Consider the following 26,129-nt stretch of genomic DNA (forward strand, 5'->3'; position numbering starts at 1 on the left):
GAGTACCAAACCAATCGCAAAACTGCAGAATACTTTTTACGGTACGGCAGTCAATCTTCCCGAATGCTGTGTTTGGTGCATTGCGATCAGAAGGGCGGTCGACACGGCTTCCTATGGATAAAAGGTTTTAAGCCTATAGGGGTCTCCCAACATATACTCGATGGTACGTGGGAGCACAAGTCCATACTGGCACTTATCGTCTCAAAGTGGAGGAATCACCCAACCATCAGTGAGGACAACAGTTACCAGGCTTTACGACGCCGGAATACGTCTCTAGCCTAGACCTCTAAATGTTGTGCGTTAAGTTCCAAAGCGTTGTTAGATTCATTCAATTTATTTTAAGTTGATCTTCATTAGAAGTTTGCCTTTTTGGGATCACCACGAGATGTAGATGTAATTCCTAAAATGCAATCTAAAGATGATAAGCAAGCTTTTATCTCTTTTCAGCAATGAAAATCCTAGCTACAAGGGGAAAAGAAAGACACAATATTTTCTCAAAGAGCAAAGAGCACACTGTAGATGCACTTTTCCTAAATCAAGCCAAACAGACTATCAATATGAAAATGCACATATGCATGTATTTGTTTTCACTTTCTTAATATTGATGCCTAAAAAGAAATTTGATGTACAAATTTGAATTTGCTTTCAAGTGATAAACACAAACAAGCTTCTTTTCGAAATCAAAAGGTAGAGAAGATTACGACACTTTATGATTTTGAAATAAACACTCGTTTCGACACTAGAAAGTGACAAAATCAAACCAAAGACAAAAGTAAAAGCATAATCAACTGTCAACAGCAAATAGACTTTCTCCTAAGATCAAAATCGACACTTGCGACAGATCTAAATCCAAGGACGATAGTATGACTATTCTACTCTTTCAATGGAAAACTGTAAATGATGTAACAAACACACAAAGAACATCTATAGTCTTTTTGTACAAAGGAGGCGGAATTAAGGCAAAGAAAAAGGGTTTTTAAACAGACACACACTGATTACAGGCTGCAAAAATCAGAGATAAAAATGAAAAAATGAAGCAAAGAACTTCAGCTGCACAGGGCTAGGCTGATCAGCGCACCTGTTACACAGAGAAACTGGATTGCAGCGCAGGTAGCCCTCTCGGCAACTGCATTGAAATGCAGAATCTATTCATAGAGCCTGCGCTGGGGCAGAAACGAGAATTCCTTCCAGGTTCTCGGTCACGGTTTGCAGTTTAATCTATGGTTTTTGGCCGAGTAAAAGCAATCAGTAATGCACAATCAGAGGGTGGATTTAAAGGAGGTCTAAGAGCTATCACAAAGGGTAATCATATCATTTGTGAATCAGCTATTCAAATCATAAACAAATCCAGTGAATGGATTGAAGTAGCAGGTGTCTACTTTGCATTTGATAATGGCAAATGCAGTCTGATTGCTACTTCTGTGTTTATGAAACAAACAACAAGAGAAACACAAACAAACTAACTAGACATGATCCCCAGCGGAGTCGCCATTTTGTTAACGGGAAAAGTGTCTACTCAGAATGCCCCTATCCCACTAAGGTGTGACAGCACCTTAGAAATAAACAAGGAAAACTACTTTCGTATTCTTCTTTATGAACTATAAACGAAGAGGAATAGGATGAACTAACCTGTGTCTTATGCTAGTCCTTTGATCCAATCTCTCTCCTCTTTGACAGCTTCCAGCTACCTGCTCCCTTACTTGCCCAGCTTCACCAAGTTCCTGCAAGATCACATAAGAGGAAAACTACACAAAGACATGGATTTATATTCATAAATAGCTTAGGATCATATTTAAGCTAAACATGCAAATATAACAAAACATCATTGATACACAAGCATGTAGGAGAAACTCAAATAGTTTTATTGATATGACAAGAAGGTCCAGGAGGAGTTACAACCGATGATTCCTGATCCAGCATCAACCCCCCAGCAAAGGAATCCCCTCTTCACCTCCAACAAAGCATAAATCACCCAATACACTGATCTCTATCTCAAAACCAACAACAATTCTCTGTAATGTACAAAATTCCAGCCTCCGGATCTCTGGGATGAGGGATCCATATATAGATGTATGCAAAGAGGATGAGTCAGCTTATGATTTCACTAGTGGCTTCTCTCTGTTAGTTCTTGCTTCCACTTGGAGACTGAGAGCCTCTTACTCATCCTTGGTCGAACTCAGTGAGGCAAGTGTCATTGGGGAAGATTCTGGAAGCTTCCATTGTCTGTCCACCTCGTGGAATGACACTGCCATTTGTCATTTCCCACTCAGCGCACCCTGGTAGTGCTTTTAGGTGCGTTGCAATGCACCTAGCTAGTGTACTTGGGTGCTATGCAACGTAGCTAGCTAGTGGAGCAGCTGAAATGATCCTGATTTGACTGATTCTGAGCAGTTTCTGGTGGAGAAATTCTGGGAGAAGCTGTAATTGGTTGAACTTGTTCCTCTAGGGGTAGGAACAACACTTTTAGGGACTTAGGATCCCTTGGTTTATGGACATTTCATGCTTAGAGGTGTAAGGCAAAAAAATGTCTATAACACATGGGCAACCCTGTGATGAAGTCCATCGAAATACTCTCCCATTTCCCCTCTGAAATGGGAAGAGGCTGCAATAATCTCGCGGGATGGCTCATCTCCCCCTTATTCCTCTGGAAAACTTTGCACTCCCCAATATTCTAGAGTACATCCTCCTTGAGGCACTTCCATGAGAACCTCTCTCTAATGGCCCTGTAGGTTTTGGTAAATCCCTGATGGCTGGCCAATGGTGAATCATGTGATGCCTGAGGTATATTCTTCTTGAGCTGAGATCCCTTAGTCAAGAAGATCCGGTCCCTATAGTAGATGATCTCATTGATCACCCTATACCTGTCATCCGCCACCTGCCCATCTAGAATCTCACATGCAAATCTTTCCTTGGAGTACCCTACTAAGAGTCGAGCCCTCTAGTCTGTGTCCAAGCTCATAAAAGAGAACATGGCTGGTCTACGTGAAAGGGCATTTGATACCACATTGTTCTTACCCTTGACATACTCAATGTCAAAGTCATATGCTTGGATCTTACTGATCCACTTCTGATGCCTCTCCTATAGCTGTTTCTACTCCAAAAAGAACCTGAGGATGTTGTGATTAGTCCTCACCCTGAACCTGTTACCCACTAAATACTATTGGAATTTGGCCAATGCATGCATAATGGCTAGAATCTCCTTGTCGTATATAGAATATAACCTCTCATGCAGAAGGAGATTCCGGATCTCAAAGGCTATAGGGTGACCTCCCTATGTAAACACTACCCTGATCCCCTCTCCTGACGCATCACACTCCAAAACAAATGGCTGTGAAAAATCTGGCAATACAAGCACTGGGTAACTGCTCATAACCTCCTTGATCTTGTCAAAGGCTCGCTGCGCTATATCTAACCAACTGAATGCCCCCTTCCTCATCAAATCTGTCAGGGGTGCATTAAGCTGTGAGAAACTCTTGACGAATTTTCAGTAGTAAGTACAAATGCAAATGAATCCCTGAAGTTTTATCATGTTCCTCGGCTTCGGCCAATCTCTGATGGCCCTGATCTTCTCCTCGTGGACTCTCACTCCATCCACCACTATGATGTGTCCCAAGTACAACATCTCCATCAACCCAAACTCACACTTGGAGATCTTGGCATAGAACTGCTGCTCCTCCACGATGCACAACATTGTCTCAATGTGCTAGAGATGCTCCTCCCAAGTCCTGCTATAAATGAGAATGTCATCAAAGAACACCAACACAAACTTCCTTAAGTGACTATGGACAATGTGGTTCATGTAAGACTAGAATGTAGCTAGGGCATCGGATAGCCCAAAGGGCATCACAAGAAACTCAAAGTGCCCATAGTGACACCTGAAGGTGGTCTTGGGAATGTCCTGCTCCCTCATGCAAATCTGATGGTACCCAGATCTCAAATCAATCTTTGAGAAGAACCGTGCTCCTCTCAACTCATCCATAAACTCATCGATCCTGGGTATGGGGTATCTGTTCTTTAGGGTCTTCTTGTTCAGGGCCCTATAGTCAGTGCACATCCTCAATGTGTCGTCCTTCTTCTTCACCAACACCACAGAAGAAGCAAAAGGACTCGTGCTCAGCTGAATGTGCCCAAGAGCCAGCAACTCCTGAATGGCCTGCTCAATCATCTCGATAGGCCTTGGGATGCCTATAGGGGGTAGTAATCACTACTTGTATTCCCTGCTCAAGCTCAATGGTGTGCTCAAACCCCCGATCTGGTGGCTATCCCAGTGGAATCTCCCAAAAAACTGTGGCATATTGGTCAAGGATGGACTGTATGTCTGGGTGCACCATCTGCCCTGTAGTCCTTGCCTTTGATGCATGCAGCTCCACTGCCCACTCTACGTCTCCCTTCTGGAAGACTGCCTCCATCTAATCAGTCGAAATAGTCTGAGGCGGATATGTGTGTTGTCCCCGTATCTTCTCATGCCTCCCTGTCTTATCATCATCCCACTCCATCTCTAGGGCTTTCCAATCTATCATGACCTTCCCTAGAGTGATAAGCCACTGAACACCCAATGTCATGTTGGTGTCCGGAATATCGACCACGAAAAAGTGGTCAGTCAGTGGTAGGTGCCCATCGTCACTGATAACTCTAGAACATAACGAGCACACGCCATGGTCTGATCTCTTGGGACTAAAAATGAAAAGCCATCAAAGCTCTCTATTTATATACCTCTCCGCTCAACCATCTATGTATCAATGAAGTTGTGGGTTGCCCCACTGTTAACCAAAAATGATACTCACTGGCCACGTACTGTCCCCTTTACGTGCAGTGTCAAATACTTGGGAACTCCTCACAATGCTGCAAGGTCCCCTCTAGTAGGTGCAAAGGCTACACCACCTGCTGCTAGTGGTGGAGGTGGCAAAGGATCCTACGTGGCATGACTATCTCCTACCTCCACATCATCCTCCTTATTTTCTTCCCCACCGCTCTCGGAGAAGACCTCAATAAAATGTGCTTTACCAGTAGCTCATCTACGTCCTGGTGCCCACGAATCCTAACAAGTAAAGCACAACTGCTTCTTCTTTAGTTCCCTCCTAGCATCATCATCAATCTGTGCTCATCCTGGATTCCCCTTTGGAGGTGGAATCCTCACATCATTCCCTTTACGCTGGAAAGCTTGTCGCTGGGGTTAAGGTGTCCGGGTCTTGGGTAAGGCATCCTATAAGTCCTGGGTCCTGCTAATAACATCCTGGAGTGTGGCTGATCTAGTGGATTTGAATAGACCCCGAAGTGGATCTGCTAACCCCTCAACATACATGTAGATCCTCCATGCCGTGGATAGATCTGGAACCATCACTGAAACCCTCAAGAAGTCTGCAATGTAGGTATCTGGGTTTCCGGTCTGTTTGAGCCTCGTCAGCTCAATAAAGTGTTGTTCCGGATCTCTCCGGTCAAACCTCTCTATCAGTCTCCTGGTGAACTCAACATATGTCATCATTGTGGAGTGTCCAAGTGTAACCAACCCATGGAACCACTAGTCCTAGGCCTCACCATCCAAATGTAATGTCGCTACCTTGATGGCCTCTGTCTCCGACACCTGGTTAAGATGGAAATAGATGTCCAGCTTCTCCACCCAAGACTTTTCTGAATTGCTTGATGAGCCATCAAACGTAGGCAAGTGAAATCTACTATCTGTGCAATGGGTGTCTCCATCATGATAATGTCAGTATCCTCTGTGATGGTCGCGGGGTCTAGTATCCCGTTGGAGCTGAACAAAGTCTCTGAATGAGAGAGCATCCCTGAACTCTCGCCCATAGGCCTGGTACTCTGCAAAATAATCGCCCATATGACTGGGCTCTGCCTTTTGCTATGCTCCAGCCCCCGTGTCTGCTCCTAGGAAAGTGGGCATGGTAGAGCGTATAGGGGCATGTGAGGCCACCTGTTGAGTAGTATCATGCTGAGTGGCACCCTGCTCTGGAAAATGGTGAGATGCACTCGATCCCTCTCCAACCTAGAAAACCCGTGGGCTTTCACGCTGTCTAGTCGCCACCACCATGAATCTCTACCCCATCACCTCGATCTGCCTCGACAGATCCTACACTGATTTGAGGAGCATGTCTGCAAATTTCTTCCCGTCATCATCTGCCATTGGATCCTCCTGCTCTGCATCCACCACAGGCTCCTCCTGTTCTGTGTTCACCACAGGCTCCTCCTGTTCTGTGTCCACCACCTAAACACAGTCTCCCTCTCCATAGGTTTTCTCCAACCTACGCTCAATATCTCTGTATTTCCTACCTCTGTAACAGATGTAGGGCTTCTCCCTCGGTGTCATAGATTTCTAGCTCCACAAGCTGAGCCAGATCTATGCTCTGATACAACTGTAATATCCATTACCAGAGATATCCCTCAAATACAAGCAAACTCCAACTAGAGAAATAAAAATAGTGCAACATACAACAATGTATACATAGAAAATAAGTAGATACTCGAGAAATGCAGAGAGAAATGCTAAGCCATTTTATTATATTAAGTAATGGAAATAGTATAAGAGGTGATCAGAAGGATAGCACCTTGACTTGCACAAGGCAAGTGAAGAAATGCACTCAGAATGGTAAGGAAATGACCTCTTTCCAAACTACATCCAAACTGTTGTGCTACTGCTAATGGTGAAATCAAATGAGGATTTGGGGCTATTCCCCTCCTTAGAAAATGCTGAAACTCAAGAATCAGCCTCGGCTCAATAAACCCAGAAAAGCCCATAAAGCTTTTCTAAAAGTGCTGACCCCCGAAAATCACCCTCTTGGGGATCTACGCAATCCCTCAAGGCTCTGCACTGCTCCTGAAGAGAAACCTCCAGAACTCTGCCCGAAACTCTGCCAAGATCCTCCAATATGCAAGGGCTGATCCCTTGCTCAATCTCCTAGCTCAAATACTCCCTAAAAACTCAATCCGAAGCTCCTACCCAAAAGAACCGCGTCCTCCCCTCTCAAGACTACACAGTCATCAAAATAATTAGCTCCTCCTCAACTCCAAAAATTGCTCCACCTACAAAATACTGATGGAACTACCTTCCCTGAGCAGGCACTCGAAGTCCCCCGGGGCTAAGGGTGAGATCTCCGAACGGAGACACTCGATGCACTAAACAGTTCTACAGACAGGCTAAACAGCCAGCGTGCTCTAAGTTGAAGTGACTAGCTCAAATGCAACATAATTGAATGATCAAAATGAGAAGGATCCTCTTATGAAACCAGCTCACAAAAAGATAGAAAAGAGAGATCCACGCCTTAGAATTCAGCATTTTCGAGGGGGCAACCTCCTTTACATTACATAAATGAACAATTCTTGGATGTTACAAATGACAAAACCTCCTTTCTATATATAGGAGTCTAAGGAGTCACAATATAATCCAGCCGACCTAACAATAATAAAATAAATTCACAAAAATAACAATAGAGGGATTCTATGGGGCACAGAAATAACAATATGGGGGTAATAGGGGCACAACAATATAAATAAGGGGTATAACTACAATAGTAATGGGGTAATTACTAGTATTATAGGGACCCAACATGCCCCTCTCCTTCAAAAAAGTGTTGTCCTCAACGCTTGAGCAGTTCTGGGTACTTCTGCATAAAATTCTCATCCTCCCATGTGGAATCTTCAGCGGATAAGTTCTTCCACTTGATAAGATACTCTGAAATTGATCGATTTCGTAGCTGTCGAGTTCTTGTTTCTGTGACTGCTTCCGGTTCCAATATAATTTTTCCTTCCTCGTCAAGTTCTGGCAATATTGTTTGAACTGGGAGCTTGTCGCCTATAACCTTCTTTAAACATGAAACATGGAAAACTGGGTGCAATCGAGAAGCTGCAGGAAGCTCCAATTTGTATGCCATAGTACCAATCTTTTCCAACACCTTGTACGGACCATAATACTTTGGTGATAATTTATTATCCTTCTTAGCTTGCTTTAGGGACATTTGCTTATATGGTTGTAGCCGTAGGAATACCCAATCACCTACATCAAAACTTCTTTCACTGCGATGTTGATCTGCCTGTTGTTTCATTCTATTTTGTGCCAACACGAGGTTATCCTTTAAGAGTTGGAGGACTTGTTGATGTTCGATGTGATGTTCCACTACCTGAACCTTAGAATTTTCTCTTAAATATGATGTGATTGATGGTGGTTGATACCCATAAAGTGCCATAAATGGGGTCATTTTTGTTGCTGTATGGAAGGAAGTGTTATACCACCATTCAGCCAGAGGCAACCATTTGACCCATTGTGTCTGTTTATCAGATACAAAGCAACGAAGATATCCTTCCAAACATTTGTTTACTATCTCAGTTTGCCCATCAGATTGAGGATGATAAGATGAGCTATGAGCTAACTGAGTACCAAGACAAGAAAATAATTCTGTCCAAAAATTTCCAGTGAAAATGGGATCTCTGTCACTTACAATAATCTTTGGGTTTCCATGTAGCTTTTGAACTGTTTCCATAAATGCAGTAGAAACTGTACTGGCTTTAAATGGATGTGATAATGCACAAAAGTGTGCATACTTGGTAAGTCTGTCAACTACCACCATGATGACACTCTTTCCCTCAGACTTGGGTAAACCTGTGATAAAATCCATTGAAACCTCCTCCCAACGTTGGCTTGGAATGGATAAAGGTTGTAATAGACCCGGTGTCTTAATTGTTTCAACTTTATTTTGTTGGCAAACCAAACATTCCGCCACAAACTTTTGAATATCTGATTTAAGGCCATCCCAAAAAAATTCCTTCTTAACCCTGTGGTAAGTTTTTAAAAATCCTGAGTGCCCTCCTAAGGGAGAAGTGTGCAATTCCATAAGAATCTTTTGTTTTAGCTGGGAATTCTTACAGAGGTATAAGCGATCTTTGTACCATAACGAATCATTTTTCCAGCTAAATGTATCAGAAGTACTGGAATCTTGTTGTAGCTTTCGAATAAGTGCCCACACTTCTTTGTCATTCTTCCATTCCTCCTTTGCTTCGTTTATCCAATCTGGTTGGATAATAGAAATGGAACACAACAATGCTTCCATATCCTCATCCTTTCTTGAGAGTGCATCTGCCACCACATTTTGCTTCCCTTTTTTGTAGATGATTTCAAAGTCATAACCCAACATCTTTGTGACCCACTTTTGTTGCTCTTCAGAGGATAATCTTTGTTCTAAAAAGTATTTAAGGCTATCATGATCCGTTTTTACCTTGAAGTGTCTTCCCATTAGGTAGGGTCGCCATTTCTTAAGTGCATGGAGTATTGCCAACATTTCCTTCTCATAAATAGCTTTGCTTAAAAACTTTCCCTTGATTGGACGACTTTCAAAAGCAATGGGTCTTTCATCTTGCATTAGAACAGCACCAATTCCATTTCCTGAAGCATCACATTCCACAATAAAGGTTTTTGTGAAGTCCGGTGTAGCTAAGACCGGTGCTTGGCACATTGCCTCTTTAAGATGTTTAAAGGCCTTTGTTGCTTCCGGAGTCCATGAAAATGAATCTTTCTTCAATAATGTTGTTAGAGGTGCTGCTATTCTCCCATAATTCTTAACGAACTTGCGATAATACCCTGTCAACCCAAGAAATCCTCGCAAATGCTTTATGGATGTGGGGATTTTCCATTCCTTAATGGCTTTAATTTTGCTAGGGTCTACCTTAACTCCTTCATGAGATACAATATGACCCAAATATTCCACCTCCTGGACTCCAAAGAAACATTTGGATCTTTTTGCATATAATTGTTTCTCCTCCATTAGTTGTAGCACCTTGTCAACATGTTCAACATGATCCTTCCAAGACTTGCTGTAGATTAGTATATCATCAAAAAATACTAACACAAATTTTCTAAGGAATGGTTTGAAAATTGAATTCATCAAACCTTGAAATGTTGAAGGTGCATTGGTAAGGCCAAAAGGCATGACCAAAAATTCATAATGACCCTCATGAGTTCTAAATGCCGTTTTTGGAATGTCTTCAATCTTCATTCTGATTTGATGATATCCCGAACGAAGATCCAACTTGGTGAAGTAAATTGATCCATGCAATTCATCCAGTAATTCATCAATGACAGGAATGGGGAACTTATCTTTAATAGTGAGCTTGTTGAGCTCCCTATAATCTGGACACATGCGCCATGATCCATCCTTCTTGTGCACCAATACTACTGGAGCTGAGAAAGAACTTTGACTCGGTTGAATTATACCAGCCTCTAGCATTTCTGCAACCATATGTTCAATTTCACTTTTTTGGACATATGGATATCTGTACGGCCTGATGTTTGGAGGAACACTTCCTGGAATCAGATGAATAGCATGATCATGATCACACATAGGTGGGAGACCTTTGGGAGTCTCAAATACCTTGGAATGATTGTCCAGGACTTTTTGGAGATCTAGAAATAGATGATTCCAATGTGGAAACATCTAGCGAACATAATTGTGCAATTACACCTCTTTGCTCCTTTTTTAGAAGCTTTTCATGCCATTAGAGCTGATTATCTTTCCTGGTTTCCCTGCAATACCCCTTAATTCAACTTCCTTTCCTTCCACAAAAATTTCATGAAAAGTTCTTGAAAATTAAAAGCTATTGTACCCAAGGATTGTAGCCATTGGACTCCTAGTACAACATCAGCACCTCCCATTGGAATGGAAAGCATTGGGCTAGTCAATACATATTCTCCCATGGATAGCTTGATATTATGGCACTTTCCAGAACAATTTATTGTTCCTCCATTTGCAATCATCACTTGACACTCTGGTGCTGGATATAGGAAGCAATTCAATTCTTTTGCTACCCTACAATGAATAAAATTGTGGGTGCTTCCTGAATCAATCAACACTATTACCTTTTTCTTCTTGATTTGTCCTTCTATCTTGATGGTTTGAGGAGTGGTAATTCCCACCAATGCATTACAAGATATGGTCGGATTTATTTGTTCTTCATCTAGGCTTTGTTCCTGGAATATATCCTCTTCTTTTGACCTTTCTTGCTCCTTTTCTTCTTCCTCTTCACAATCTATGTAGAATAATTTCTTCTCACCACACTTATGACCCTTTGTGTATTTGCTATCACAATTGTAACAAAGCCCTTTTGCTCTTTTTTCTTCCAATTTTTGTGGTGTCAACCTTGTAGGTTGTGGAAGACTATGGGCAACAACACTTTCGTCTTTATAGTTGTGAATGCTATGCTTCCTAGTTGCCATAATTTTGCTTTCCATTTTTCTTGCTAACCTGAATGCCTTCTCTAATGAATCAGGTTCCCAAAGGCGCACATCATGTTGGATATTATCCTTTAAAGACCCTATGAACACATCAATCCTATGCTCCTCTGGAATATCTTTTACCCTTATGTTCAATTTTTGGAACTCCTCAATGTGCTCCATTATTGAACCCTTTTGTTTGAGACTTATCAATTGGCTAAAAAAAGTGTTGGTTTTTGTATCCTCATAATGTGCTATCAATTCTTCCGTAAAAATTTCCCAAGTGATAAATTGTTTACGAGAACAAAGCCATTGATACCATACAAACTGATTTGGTTCCAAATATAAAGTTGCCATACGTACCTTTTGTGTGTTTTGCACATTATTGAGATCAAAGAATTGCTCCATCTGTAATATTCATGTGGCGGGATCCTTGCCATCAAACTTCCTCATATCGATTTTTGGAACATGGTGAGTCTTCGATCCAACATTAGAGTCTATGGAATCATGATTAACATTTCTTTTGTTCTCATCATGAGTTTCCTTTACTACGTTTTCACCATTAGTGACCCTTTCTTGTAGCAACTTCTTCAATTCTTCCATCGAATCCTCCATCTTAGCTTCCATGCCCTTTATCTTAGATTCCACGCCATTTATCTTAGATTCCACACCACTTATCTTAGCTTCTGTTAGCTTTTGTGAGCGTGACATTTGTTGCACTTGTTCTTGTAATTTTGATATATCATGTAGCATTTCATCCTCTTCTTCATGAGTCATGCTAGAGCTTTCAGTTTCCTTACTAGGTGTTTGCATTTTCTTTCCTCGGGGCATCAGTTACCGATAATAATGCTTTACTATGCCCTTTGAATTCCTTCAAACCAAGCTTATGCAAAAAAAAAAAAAAAAACTACACACCTTTTTTTTACTTTGTAGAAGCCTGATATTGAATCTGATGTATCTCTGTAATTTTAAATCATCCAGTTCTGAAATTGTGACCTGTAGTAGCCTTCTATGTCCTCTTTCTAATGCCACTAGTCTGATCCAAATTGGATTCTCCAAGAAAGAGTTATGCACAATCTCCCGCAGTGACCTGATTATAGACTAGTTCAGTAGAGCGAACTTGTATGAAGTTCCACGTGTCACTGTTTCAACCTTTGACTCTAAAAAATATATAAAAGAAAACTACAGTCCGTCCTCTTTCTTTACCTTCTTACGAAATTTCAATCCGATGCTCAGAAAGAAAGTTATGATGATTTTACCCAGGTCACCTGTTTTGAGTGTAATTCAGGAGTCTGTAAAAAGACCAACTTCCTCAGATCATATCTCCGAAAATATCGCGCGAAAAGCTCGGAAATTTGGACCCAAGGTTCAGCGCGATTTCTTATCAAATGGGTTTTTCTTGTGACTTCTGAAACGTCACAGAAAAAAAGTTATAGCAAAAATGCCACAATGACCTGTTTGGAGCAGCGAAACCCTAGAATCCAAAGCTCTGATACCAAATGTTATGAAACCAGCTCACAAAAAGATAGAAAAGAGAGATCCACGCCTTAGAATTCAGCCTTTTCGAGGGGGCAACCTCCTTTACATTACATAAATGAACAATTCTTGGATGTTACAAATGACAAAACCTCCTTTCTATATATAGGAGTCTAAGGAGTCACAATATAATCCAGCCGACCTAACAATAATAATATAAAGCCACAAAAATAACAATAGAGAGATTCTATGGGGCACAGAAATAACAATATGGGGGTAATAGGGGCACAACAATATAAATAAGGGGTATAACTACAATAGTAATGGGGTAATTACTAGTATTATAGGGACCCAACAGATCCTCTCTCTTTTATAGCATTAGCCTCTCTCAAAACCCTAAGGCCCACCTCCTCCAACGTAGCCTCTCTCTTGCCACGTGTTCCTTCTCCATCTACGCAGTCCCTCCAAGTGTTTGCGTGGGCCCCTTATGTACGTGGTCCTTGGGCCCCCTTGGCTCTCCTTTTAAGTTACAACATTGTGCTACTAGGGAGTGACTTTATTCATAAAGTGAGTTATGTCCCCCTTCCTCACTTTTTTATTTATAACTAACTATAGAAGGCAAAATTGAGCAAATCGAATATTCCAATTAGCCATAACTAATTAGGAATATTACACAAAATGAATTTCTTGATGAGTGAAATGATAACTAGACACAAATATCTTTCCAATGAGCTATCATGAGCTCAATTTGGAGTTGAGGAAGACCTTCAAAAGTTGACTGCAACAACAATCTGCATTTAGGCAACCTCATTTTGCACATTTTGACCAGTCTTGGGAGATTTGACTTTTGACAGGGAAAATGAACTCCGAATTGAAAAATTCAAGATGTTTTGGAAATTAGACTCAATAATATTTCCAATGAGCTATCCTAAACCAATTTGGACACTGGTAAGACCTCCAAAATCGGTTTTCAAAAGGGAATTGCGCATCAAATCAATGGCGCTGCGCATCAAATTTTGCAACACAGGAATTTTCAGCTGATGCACATCGCCACCGGCACTACGCATTGGATTGGCTCAGTATTTTACAAAATGGCTTGAATTTTTGGATTCCTCACGGAAAAATAATGAAACCCAAAAAGTTTCATGAAATTTGGAGGAGATCTGGGTCACCTAAATGGCCAAAAACACCTAAAAAATGCCCTCTCTGCCACTTTTTGGACCCACAGGAACCAGTCTTGGAAGAAATGATTTTCGAAGGGGAAAATGGACTCCAAATCCAAAAATTATAGCTTTCCTAGAAAGTAGACAGGAAGATCTTCCCAAAAAGCTATCTTGGGCCTGATTTAGTGAAGTGGAAGGCCTTCAAACTCAGCCTTGAAATGGCACTGCGCATCAGGAAAATTTTTGCCAATTTTGCCTAAAAACTCAGAGTTTCGCCTAGTTTGCTGTCAGTTTGACTTTTTCTTCTCTCTTTGGTAAATTGATGATGTAATATGATGTAAAAATGATGAAACATGACTTAAGGAGGTAGATACATTAGTTTGAGTTGGTTTGAGGATGAATGAATCGATTTCCATAGTTTTAGAGGCAAGCTGTTCCACTGCCTATTTTTTAGTTCATAGTTTAGATTTTGTTGAAATAGCTCCTTCACTCATGGATTCGACCCTTGATGGATAGCATAGGTGGTTTGATGCCTATATCTTGTACTTTCTTAGTCATTTGTCAAGGTTGGACTCTTGTGGATGCATTGAGCACTATTGTAAATCACTTCTGCAGTTTGGCAAGGAAATGACCCAGGGTTTTGCAGCATTTTGTGGGATTTTTGTGGTAATGTGAATTAGCATTGTTTTCCCTTTTGTTATTCATTTTATATTATGTTTATGTGTGCCATCATCTCTCAATTTTTTCATAACTAAATGAATCAAGATGAAAAGGGTGGAATCCGTTGATGTTCAGTGCTCTGCCTTGGGGTTTATTTAGTTTTAAATGATTTCTGATGTTTGAAGAGGACTCATGAAATTTGCATGCCCTTTCCAACTCCTCACCAGTATTTAGACTCACCATCACAACCAATTCAAAGTGATAAAAAACTTGCCTACCTCGCCCCATAGAAACCTCTTCAAATTTGAGTTGATTTCTCGGACCCAAAGCTGCCTTCCTCATCTGATCCAGCGACCACCCATTAAAATCAATCAAAATCCTCTAAGCATGTACCTAGCGTAAAATTAGTATTCATATCAGTCATCTCAAGCCTTTTTTGCCATATTTTTTTTGATATTAACAAGGAGAGAGCCCTCTCCCGACCTGATAGGGCTAGCTACCAGGTTAAGCGTGGTTTGATGTTACCCTAGACTTGCCTTTTTCAACCTAAGGTAGATTTTAGGCTATAACAGGTAAACCAGTGATAAAATCCATTGAATATCCTCCAAAAATTAGCTTGGAATGGATAAAGGTTGTAATAGTCCCGGGGTCTTAATTGTTTCAACTTTATTTTGTTGCCAAACCAAACATTCCACCAAAAACTTTTGAATATTCGATTTAAGGCCATCCCATTCCACAATAAAGGTTTTTGTGAAGTCTGGTGTAGCTAGGACTAGTGCTTGGCACATTTCCTCTTTAATATGTTCAAAGGCCTTTGTTGCTTAGAGTCCATGAAAATGCATCTTTCTTCAATAATGTTATTAGAAGTGCTTCTATTCTCCCAGAATTCTTAACAAACTTGTGATAATACCCTGTAAACCTGAGAAATCCTCATAGATGCTTTATGGATGTGGGGATTTTCCATTCCTTAATGGTTTTAATTTTTCTAGGGTCTACCTTAACACCTTCATGAGATATAATATGACCTAGATATTCCACCTCTTGTACTCCAAAGAAACTTTTGGAGATTTTTGCATATAATTGTTTCTCCTATAATAGTTTGAGCACAATGCTAACATGTTGGACATGATCCTTCCAACACTGTCTGTAGATTAGTATATCATCAAAAAATACTAACACAAATTTTCTAAGGAAGGGTTTGAAACTGGAAGTCATCAAACCTTGAAATGTAAAAGGTGCATTAGTACGGCCAAAAGGCATGGCCAAAAATTCATAATGACCCTCATGAGTTATAAATGTTGTTTTTGAATGACTTTAGTCTTTATTCTGATTTGATGATATCCTAAACGAAGATCCAACTTGGTGAAGTAAATTGATCCATGCAATTCATCCAACAATTCATTAATGACAGGAATGGGAAATTTATCTTTAATAGTGAGCTTGTTGAGCTCCCTATAATCTGGACACATGCACCATGATCCATCCTTCTTATGAACCAATACTACTGGAGCAGAGAAAGAACTTTGACTAGGTTGAATTATGCTAGCCTCTAGCATTTCTGCAACCATATGTTCAATTTCACTCTTTTGGACACAGGGATATCTGTAAGGCCTGATGCATGGAGGAACACTTCCTAGAATCAAATTAATAGCATGATCATGATCACAAATATGTGGGAGGCCTTTGGGAGTCTAAAATACCATGGATAGTGGGAATCTCTAGTGAACATAATTATGCGATTATGCCTCGTTTTTCTTTCTTTAGAAGCCTTGTCATTCCATTATAGCTGATTATCTTTCCCGGTTTCCCTGCCATACCTCTGAATTCAACTTCCTTTCCTTCTTACAATGAATAAAATTATGGGTACTTCCGGAATCAATCAACACTATTACCTTTTTCTTCTTGATATGCCCTTCTATATTGATAGATTGAGGAGTGGTAATTCTAGCCAATGAATTACAAGATATGGTCGGATTCATTTCTTCTTTTTCTAGGTTTTGTTCCTTGTGTATATCCTCTTCTTTTGACATTTCTTGTTCCTTTTCTTTCTCCTCTTCACAATCTATGTAAAATAATTTCTTCTTGGCACACTTATGACCTTTAGTGTATTTTCTATCACAATTGTAACAAAGCCCTTTTGCTCTTTTTTCTTCCAATTGTTGTGTTTTCAACCTTGTAGGTTGTGGACGACTAGGGTTAGCAACACTTCCATCTTTATGATTGTGAGTGGTAGGCTTCCTTGTTGCCATAATTTTGCTTTCCATTTTTCTTGCCAACCTAAATGCCTTCTCTAATGAATCTTGTTTGCAAATGCTAACCTTATGTTGGATGTTATCTTTTAAAGTCCCTATGAACACATCAATCCTATGCTCCTTTGGAATATATTTTACCCTTATATTCAATTTTTGGAAGTCCTCAATGTGCTCCATCATTGAACCCTTTTGTTTGAGATTTATTAATTGGCTAAAAAAAGTGTTTCTTTTTGTATCCTCATAATGTGCTATCATTCCATCTGTAAAAATAGCCCAAGTGACAAATTGTTTACGAGAGCAAATCCATCGATACCATACAAACTGATTTGGTTCCAAAAATAAAGTTGCAATGCGTACTTTTGTGTGTTTTGCACATTATGGAGATCGAAAAATTGCTACATCTGTAGTATCCATGTTTCGAGATCCTTGCCATAAAACTTTCTCATATCGATATTTGGAACATGGTGGTTCTTTGATCCAATGTTAGAGTCTATGAAATCATGGTTAACATTTATTTTGTTCTCACCATGAGTTTCCTTTACTACCCTTTCGCCATTAGTAAGCATTTTTTGTAGAAACTTTGTCAAATATGTCTTCAAATCTGTCTTCAAATCTTCCATGCCTTTCTTTTAAAGCATCCATCTTAGCTTCCACTCCATACATCTTAGCTTCTACGTCTTTCTTTAAACCATCCATCTTAGCTTCTATTACTTTTTGTGCGAGTGAAATTTGTTGCACTTGGTCTCATAATTTTGATATATCATGTTGCATTTCTTCCTCTTCTTCATGGGTCATGCTAGAGATTTTAGGTTGCTTACTAGGTGTTTCCATTTTATTTATTTGGGGCATCAATTATCGATAATAATGCTTCATTATGCCCTTTTAATTCCTTCAAACTAATTTTTCAAACCAAGCTTATGCAAAAATTTTAAAAAAACTACACACCTTTTTTCACTTTGTAGGAGCTCAATATCGAATCTGATGTATCTCTGTAATTTTGGATCTCCAAGGTCTGAAATTCCTTCCTGCGGTAACCCTCTAAGTAATATTTCTAACCCCGTAGGTCTGATCAATATTGGATTCTACAATGAAGAGTTATTTCAAATCTTCCACGATGACCTGAGTATGGACTGGCTCAGTAGAGTGAACTTGTACGATGTGTCGCGGGTCACTGTTTCAACCTTAGGTTATAAAAATGATACCCAAAAAACTACAGTCCGTCATATTTCTGAAACTTCTTATGAAAATTCAATTTGATGCTCAGAGTGAAAGTTATGACTATTTTCCCAAGGTCACCTGTTTGGAATGTAATTCGGGGGTCTGCAAAAACCCTAACTTCCTCAGATTATATCTCTGCAAATATAGCAAGACAAGATCTGAAATTCGAGCCCAAGGTTCAGACCAATTTCGTGTCAAATGGTTTTTTTTAGCTTTTGAAACTTTGTAGTGAAAAATCTATAGCACAAATTCCACAATGACCTGTTTGGAGTAGCGAAACCCTAGAATCCAAAGCTCTGATACCAAATGTTATGAAACCAACTCACAAAAAGATAGAAAAGATAGATCAATGCCTTAGAAATAAGCCTCTTCGAGGGGGAAACCTCCTTTACATTAAACAAATGAACAATTCTTAGATGATTCAAATGACAAAACCTCCTTTCTGTATATAGGAGTCTAAGGGGTCACAATATAACCAAAGCCGACCTAACAATAATAATATAAAGGCACAAAATTAACAATAGTGGGATTCTATGGGGCAAAATAATAGTAATATGGGGACAATAGGGAAACAACAATAACAATAAGGGATACAACGACAATAGTAATGGAGGAACCACTAGTATTATAGGGACCTAACATATAATCTGATGATCAGGATTCTAGTTTAAGAGAAATTCTTCGGCGTAAATCACAAGATAAAACATTTGTCGACGCGTTTTGAACCAACTAGTGTGGTTCATCGTCAGGACAAGTTGAAGAGACAGATCCAGCTTAGCATGTTAAATAGTTTGAGCAGAGCCTCCAACGACTATCACGACTAACGGCTACTTTTGACTATAGGACCAGAGTCAAAATTAGTTATATTAGGTGACCAATAAAAATATATAAATTAATTTAAATGGTGTTTAAGGTTAGTTAAAAAGGGTATAGTTTGTTAATTCACGGAAGCTATTGAAATTGAAAAAAGGCCGAGAAATCTCAATAGAGATGACGGCTGGAAGATCAGTAGCTACTGGATCCTTGCCCTTTCTTCCTAGTCTTGTTTTTTCTAGCTTTCGATGTTTTCTCTTTATTTCGCGGATCTTTTTCCTTGATGCCTTGTCTTCATCCTAGGGTTTCTCCTTTTGACTCGGTATAATTATTTATTCATTTATTTTTTAAGTTAATAGTATTCTATTATTATTAGTATTTTTAATACCATTTAGAACATTCTTAATTAAACTATATATATATATATATATATATATATATATATTATTAATTTTTAATTTTAATTTTATTGCTATTATTTTTATTTTTTTTTACTTTTATTTTTATTTTTATTTATTTTTTATTTATTCATTTTTATTTGTTTGTTTGTTTGTTTATTTATTATTATTATTAATTAATTAATTAATTAATTTTTTGTTTATTTATTAAAAAAATAAAAAAATAAAAAAATAAAAAAATTAAATAAATAATAAAAAAATAAAAAATGAAAATAAAAATAAAATTATTTCTATTTTTATTATTTATCTATTTATTTTATTATTTTATTTTATTATATTTTTATTTATTTTCGGTTTTTTTTTTCTTTTTTTTTTGTTTTTATTTATTTATTTATTTTTTATTTTTTTTTTTTTTTATTTCTATTTTTTTATTTTATTTATTTATTTTTTATTATTATTATTTTTTTTACTTATTTATTTATTTATTATTTTTCGATCCATTATTTTTATTAACTCTAACTAACTTTTATATGTTATTTATAATTATACAACTTATCCCCTTTTATTCTAGCTAATTGGTAATTTTTAATTAACAAACTATACCCTTTTTAACTAACCTTAAACACCATTTAAATTAATTTATATATTTTTATTGGTCACCTAATATAACTAATTTTGACTTTGGTCCTATAGTCAAAAGTAGCCGTTAGTCGTGATAGTCGTTGGAGGCTCTGCTCAAACTATTTAACATGCTAAGTTGGATCTGTCTCTTCAACTTGTCCTGACGATGAACCACACTAGTTGGTTCGAAACGCGTCGACAAATGTTTTATCTTGTGATTTACGCCGAAGAATTTCTCTTAAACTTGATATGGATCACAGAAGCCTCAATTCAACAATCATGATTCTACTTTAGGATTTGGATTTTGAATTTGGAAGGGTTGGATAAATGTATTTTTCCTTGTACTAGAGTATATCATACTCCTAAGAATATCTTGAGTTTGTCTTCCCCTATTATCTTCCTAGTTTATGGGTTTTATACATATTCTAATTCAATATTTAAGAGCCATTCAAGGGTGATTTCTCAAATTGAGCATAGTGTAGCATCTCCATCTTGTTTCCCTGATAAGCTATTTGTGACTTGATTTTATTTCCCCTTCTTGTAAGGGATATCAAAATTAAAAAACTTTATCTTATTGTCCCAATTTTTTTCGTCTAATTATAAGCTCTTCTACTTTAACAAATATTTCAAATTGTTGTGGTTAGCTTTAACCAGGAATTAAGCCCTTGATATGTCTTGTTACCATTTTCTTAAGACACAAATTATTACTAACATTTATTTATCATACGTTGATTTTACTCACTCTCTTTGGTTTAGTATTTAAATTATGAAGGCAATGTTAGTCGTTATCCTGCATAAGCACAACCCCTCTTCCTAACCTAATACAAATGAACATGATGATGTTGTTCTCGTTCCATTCCCCCAGTCTTATCCCACTGAAGACCTTCCTCCCTCTAATCAACAAGATGTGGAACCCTAAATCTCCTTACATGCCATGATGGGTATTTTAGCTCCCAAAACCCTTAACTTAATTGGCTATATCCAACATTGTAAAGTCATTATGTTCATTAGAAGTGTTATCATCCATAAATTTATTCATGATCAAGTCACACCAGAGACACATTTCTATATCCATGCAATGAACAACTACTATATCATGGTTGCAACTGGAGGAACCATTAAATGTGGGGGTCATTTTGAAAATGTGAACCTTCAACTTGGTGGTTACTCTTTGAAATCCCACACGTTTTCCATTCAAATGGGTGGTTGTGACATTGCTTTTTGGGTTGAATGGTTGCACAATCCATGCCCCTTCACCATGGACTTCAAAGAGTCATACGTACGTGAAATTCTTGCAGGCATGCCATTGTTACACTTTCCAAGGAATAATGGATAATTCTCCTAAGATTGGAAATTATAACTATATGAAAAACTCCTTAAAAAGGGAAATTGTGGAATTATAGCCCAGTTCAATGTCATTCAAGTCTTTAAGACTACTTCCCAACCCATTCACTCTAACCTACAATTAGTATTATCCAACACTAAGTAGTTTTTGAAATGTCTCCAAGGCCTCACACTCTCTTGTGATGTGCATGATCATTCTATTCCTCTCATACCTAGTAGCCCCCCCCCTAATTTTTTTGCTTATTGTGACCCATTTTCTCAAAAAAATGAAATTGAAAACTTTGTTCAAGAATTCTTAGATATGAGTGTCATCCTACGTACCAATCCTTACCCCCCCCCTATTGTCATGGTACTAAAAAAGAAGGCATTTGTTGTTGAATCCCAATTTTTTTAATCTCAATAGAATCGTTGCCAAGGATAAATTTCTCATTCCATTCATTGACGATCTCATAGATGAAATCCAAGGTGCTCAAGTTTTTTCCAATCTTGATCTCTGTTTAGGGTATCACCAAATCACCAAATTCATATGAAAGAGATTGAAATAAATAAATTGCAGTCATGAAGGCCATTATGGGTTTTTGGTGAAGCCATTTGGCCTTTCTAATTCATTTTCCACCTTTGGAGTCTCATGAACCACATATTTAAACCAATTCTATGTCATTTTGTCCTTGTCTTTATTTATGACATCCTTATCTATAGTAGAACTTGGTAGGCCCATGTTAACCATATGGATCATATCTTTCAACTATTGTTTCATCATCAAATATTTCTCAAATGTACCAAATTTGTCTTTAGTGTCTAAGAAGTAAAATATTTTGATGATATTGTGATCAAGGTTGCTGTACAAGTGGGCCCCAAAAAATTGAAGCCATGAAGGATTAGCCCCATCCTACAACTCTTAAAAGTATACACATTTCCCTTGATCTGACGTAGAGTAATATGGAAAGTTAATCCAAAATTATGGAAAAATTGTTGTTCCTTTCAGTGCCTTGCTTAATCAAAATGCTTTTAATTGAATTGTAAGAGTATATCATGCTTCCTAAGAATTAAAGGATGATATGTGGATAATACCGATCTTAGCTCTACTCGACTTGACTAAAGCCTTTGTTTTGGAAAGTTATGCCTTAGGAAAAGGAATCAACATTGTTCTCTTGCAAGAAGAAAAACCCTTTGCTTTTACTTGCAAACAACTTATGAGTGACACTTGGGGAAATACACCTATGAAAATTAAATGTTGACCATTTTTCACATTGTGGATGTCTAGCATCCCAACTTGCTTGGGAACATATCTAGATTAAAATTGATCAATGTAGCCTCAAATATTTTTGGAGCAAAGGATTTCAAACTACGAACAAAAGAAATGGCTTACCAAGATTTTAGGCTATGATTATGAGATCGTCTATAAGAAGGGAAAGTAGAGTGTGGTAGTTGATGTTCTTTCTTAAAAATATGCAGAAAAAGGGTTCCTCTTATCAACCTCATTCATTGTATATTATTAGATGCATTAAGTTTGTAATGAATGGTTAACTAATCCCAAGGCATACAAATTCATCCAACACCTTTGACATGATTCCAGTGCATCTCCAAGGAACACTTGCCACAATGATGAGCTTCACTATAAAGGGTGTGTGTATTTGCTCAACCAACCCAATTTTAAACCAATAGTGCTTTATGAACTCGATTCATCACCAATAAAAAGCTATTTAGGCTTTCATAAAACATATTAATGGATCAAATGTTCATTCTTTTGGGAAGACATGAAGAAAGACCTCCACAATTTTGTGGCTAAATGTGACATTTTCCAATGGTATAAGGGTGAAATAGTAAAAACTCTGGGTGCACTACAGCTTCTACTTATTTCTCCTACTATATGAATATAAATTTATATAATATTCATTATGGGTTACCTGAATCTAGCAATAAATATGTCATTATGGTGGTGTTTGATTTCCTTACCAAATATGCTCATTTTTGCTCCCACTAACACCCTTTAAAATCCTCCATGGTCACTCAAGTCTTGACATGGATAACTGATAAGCCTCATAAATGGGTAATTATATGGGCTCATTTTACCTCCTAACCTAGTCAAATCAACCATTCTCTTAGCTTATTGCATGATTTTCTGATTATATTTATGCTTATAGAGTGAGTTGAGTTAGTTATGATGCCATGCGGTCTAATATGTGTTTAATGCAGATTATTGATGTTTTTTGTGGTAAAAGTCAAGGATCCAGTGGACAAATGGTAGCAATAAATTGAAGTGGAAAAAGGAGAGGACTTATAGGAGGGAATACCCCTCATTTATTACTCCTCACTTCGAATTTCCCTTCATTCAGCTCGAAGTACAAGTAGCCAAGTCATGCATTAGCAGGCAGCCGAGCAAAGTGGATGATAACTGATGTTTATCTCAAGTTTTGGGAGCCAAGCTTCCCTGATTTTGAGGAAGCTGTTGGGAGCTTCATTTGTATAAGTAGAGAGGCCTAGGGCATCACTAGGGAGTTGGTCGAATTTTTGTTGAACTTTTGCTGCAGTTTTGCTTATGTAAACTCTGCTCAACTTCAAGCTTATTATCTTGACAGTTCATGTAATCTTGTTATTGTTTTGAGAATAACTATGGAATCCTTTTTGAGTTAGCACTAAGTCACCTCAAAGGGCTGAAGCTTTTGGGTTAAGGCCAAATCCAAGTAGCCAAGCTCCTCTTTACTTGAATTTGTATGTTTCATTTCAGTTTGTAGATTAGGTTGTTGTTAGATACATTTCTTTTATGGTTAAGAATAGGTTGCTTTTGATGATTCAGTAGTTTGTTTCCATTTTTGCTTCTATAGCAGGTTAAGTAGTGATAGAGAAAGATCCAAAAGGCTAGCAGTAGTGCCTTGGCCTCTCTTCCTCCCTTAGGGACAATGATTTGAGGCAAAGACCCTCTTGCTGCCCCGAAAACACAAATTTTCCTCATTCATAGGACTTCTAGTGTTTACAGCTTTCTAGTTGGTTCATAGCCTAGTTTGTTTTGCTTCAGAACTTCTTCATCATGCTCATTTCCTTATTTGCAATAGTTTCCTTTCATGCTTTTCTTTCATGCAATGGTTATCAACTTTTCCTTTCATAGATCATAGTTTATTTTGATGCAAAAACTCTGTTTTTTTTAGATGCACTTATTTCCTTACTTGCTTAATCTCATTGGTTGACTGTCAATTGTTTATGCAGCAGATCTTTTCTAGAAGTAGTCTAGCCTATCATCCATTCCACCCTCCATTTGATCCATGCCCTACAGGTCACCCAACTCTCCCCTCAATTCTACCTTAGTTTCCTGCATTTTTCATAGACTTTCCTCTCTCTCCTTGAGCAAATCCAATCATCTTTCTATCTCCTAACGATTCTTGGTAGACCCTAGGTGCCCCAACACTTCATTCCAACATTCATATACCTTCTCCACCCACCTTCACACCTTAAAAACAATTAAAACAACTCTCGTCCTCCTCATGTAGGCCTCCTGTAGAACATTGTTTTTTCTCTTGTAGATTTCCTGTGTCCTCCTGTAGATTTTCCTGTAGGTTTTCTTTTGAAGGCCGAGTCTGGGAAAAGCCTCCAGAAGGCCACCTCAAACCTCCTAGGACCTATCCACACCATCCTACATCCTCTCAAATCCCAAAACTACCCTCCATCGCCACCTATTCGCTGCCACATTCACAAACAAATAAATTACATGCATGATAAATTCACGTAAAAATACAAAAAGATGCTTTTTGCTTATTTGCTTCTAGAAATAGGTTAGTTAGATGTCGTTTACTTCCTTAAGTATGTAATGGCATTCTTTTCATGATTTTCATAGTTCTTTCTGCAAAAGTAGGATTAGTGGTTAACTAGGTTTTCCTTGGTTTGATTTACATTTCAGTCTTCCTTTCTGCAAGTAGAATAACATCAGTAGAGTAATCTCTCTTTTCCCTTTCATCATGCATAAGCTTCTTCTGGAATCCATAGAAGTTGGCTTGAGCTCCTAGTGATCTTGCACTAACTGACCAAGTGACAACTTGCAGTAAGAACTAGTACTTGTGCATATAGCATCTTCGCTTCCAGGTTTTTTACGAACTATCAGGTTGATAAAAGTAAAGTAGGAAGCCTAGGAGTTGCAACAATATTGCTGCAATACTAGTGCTCACCACTTTTTGGTGCCGTTGCCGGGGAAATGTCAGAGTATTATGTGATTACCTACTTTCTTCTATTTCCTATTGCAACATTCTACTAATAGCTTATTTAAGAAAAAGTAGAATAGACATTTCCTTTCTTTCAGTTCTGCATTTATTTTTCTTTCCTTTGCCATTCTGCAATTTCCATTTCAGCAAAAGTAGGATAGTCATTTCCTTGCTTTCCTCTTCAATTTTTCAAATAGCATTTCAGAAAGCTCATTTCAGTTAGCTACAATTTTTTTGTTCGATCAATTTCAGTTTTGCAGGTACTATCAGTGTGGGGAAAAGGAAACAAAAACCAACCAAAAATATTTTTGTTCATGCCTTGTAGGAATAGAGATAATTCAGGAAAATTTTTGTCCAATGCCCCCACTGCTCCACACAGCCAATCTTCTCTCTTCTTCGATGGCTGTGATCAAGAAGAACCCTTAGGTGAACAACCCAACATATTTGAAGAACCTATAGGGGAAGAAGAAGAAGAACACATTCCTTTAGAGCCAATGGCTGAACACATAAATGCTAGGGGGAATGGAGAAAGAATAGAGGGTACCTTTCCCATCTGGGAGACCAATGGGGACACCAAAATGAAGAATATAAGCCCTTCTGCCCTACCTCATTTCCATGGTCTAACTACAGAAGATCCTGACACCTTCTTTTTTGACTTTGTTGTTACCTGTCGAACCTATGACTATGTAGAAGATAAGAAAAAGTTGAAACTATTCCCTTCTACTCTCAAGGATTCAGCATGCGCTGGTTCGTGGGATTACCTGGCAATAGTATCACAACTTGGGCTC

The sequence above is a fragment of the Pinus tabuliformis genome, chromosome 2_2 (assembly GCF_031772625.1).
Source record: "Pinus tabuliformis cultivar Carrire ecotype Pingquan chromosome 2_2, CPIR1, whole genome shotgun sequence".
Lineage (NCBI taxonomy): Eukaryota > Viridiplantae > Streptophyta > Pinopsida > Pinales > Pinaceae > Pinus > Pinus tabuliformis.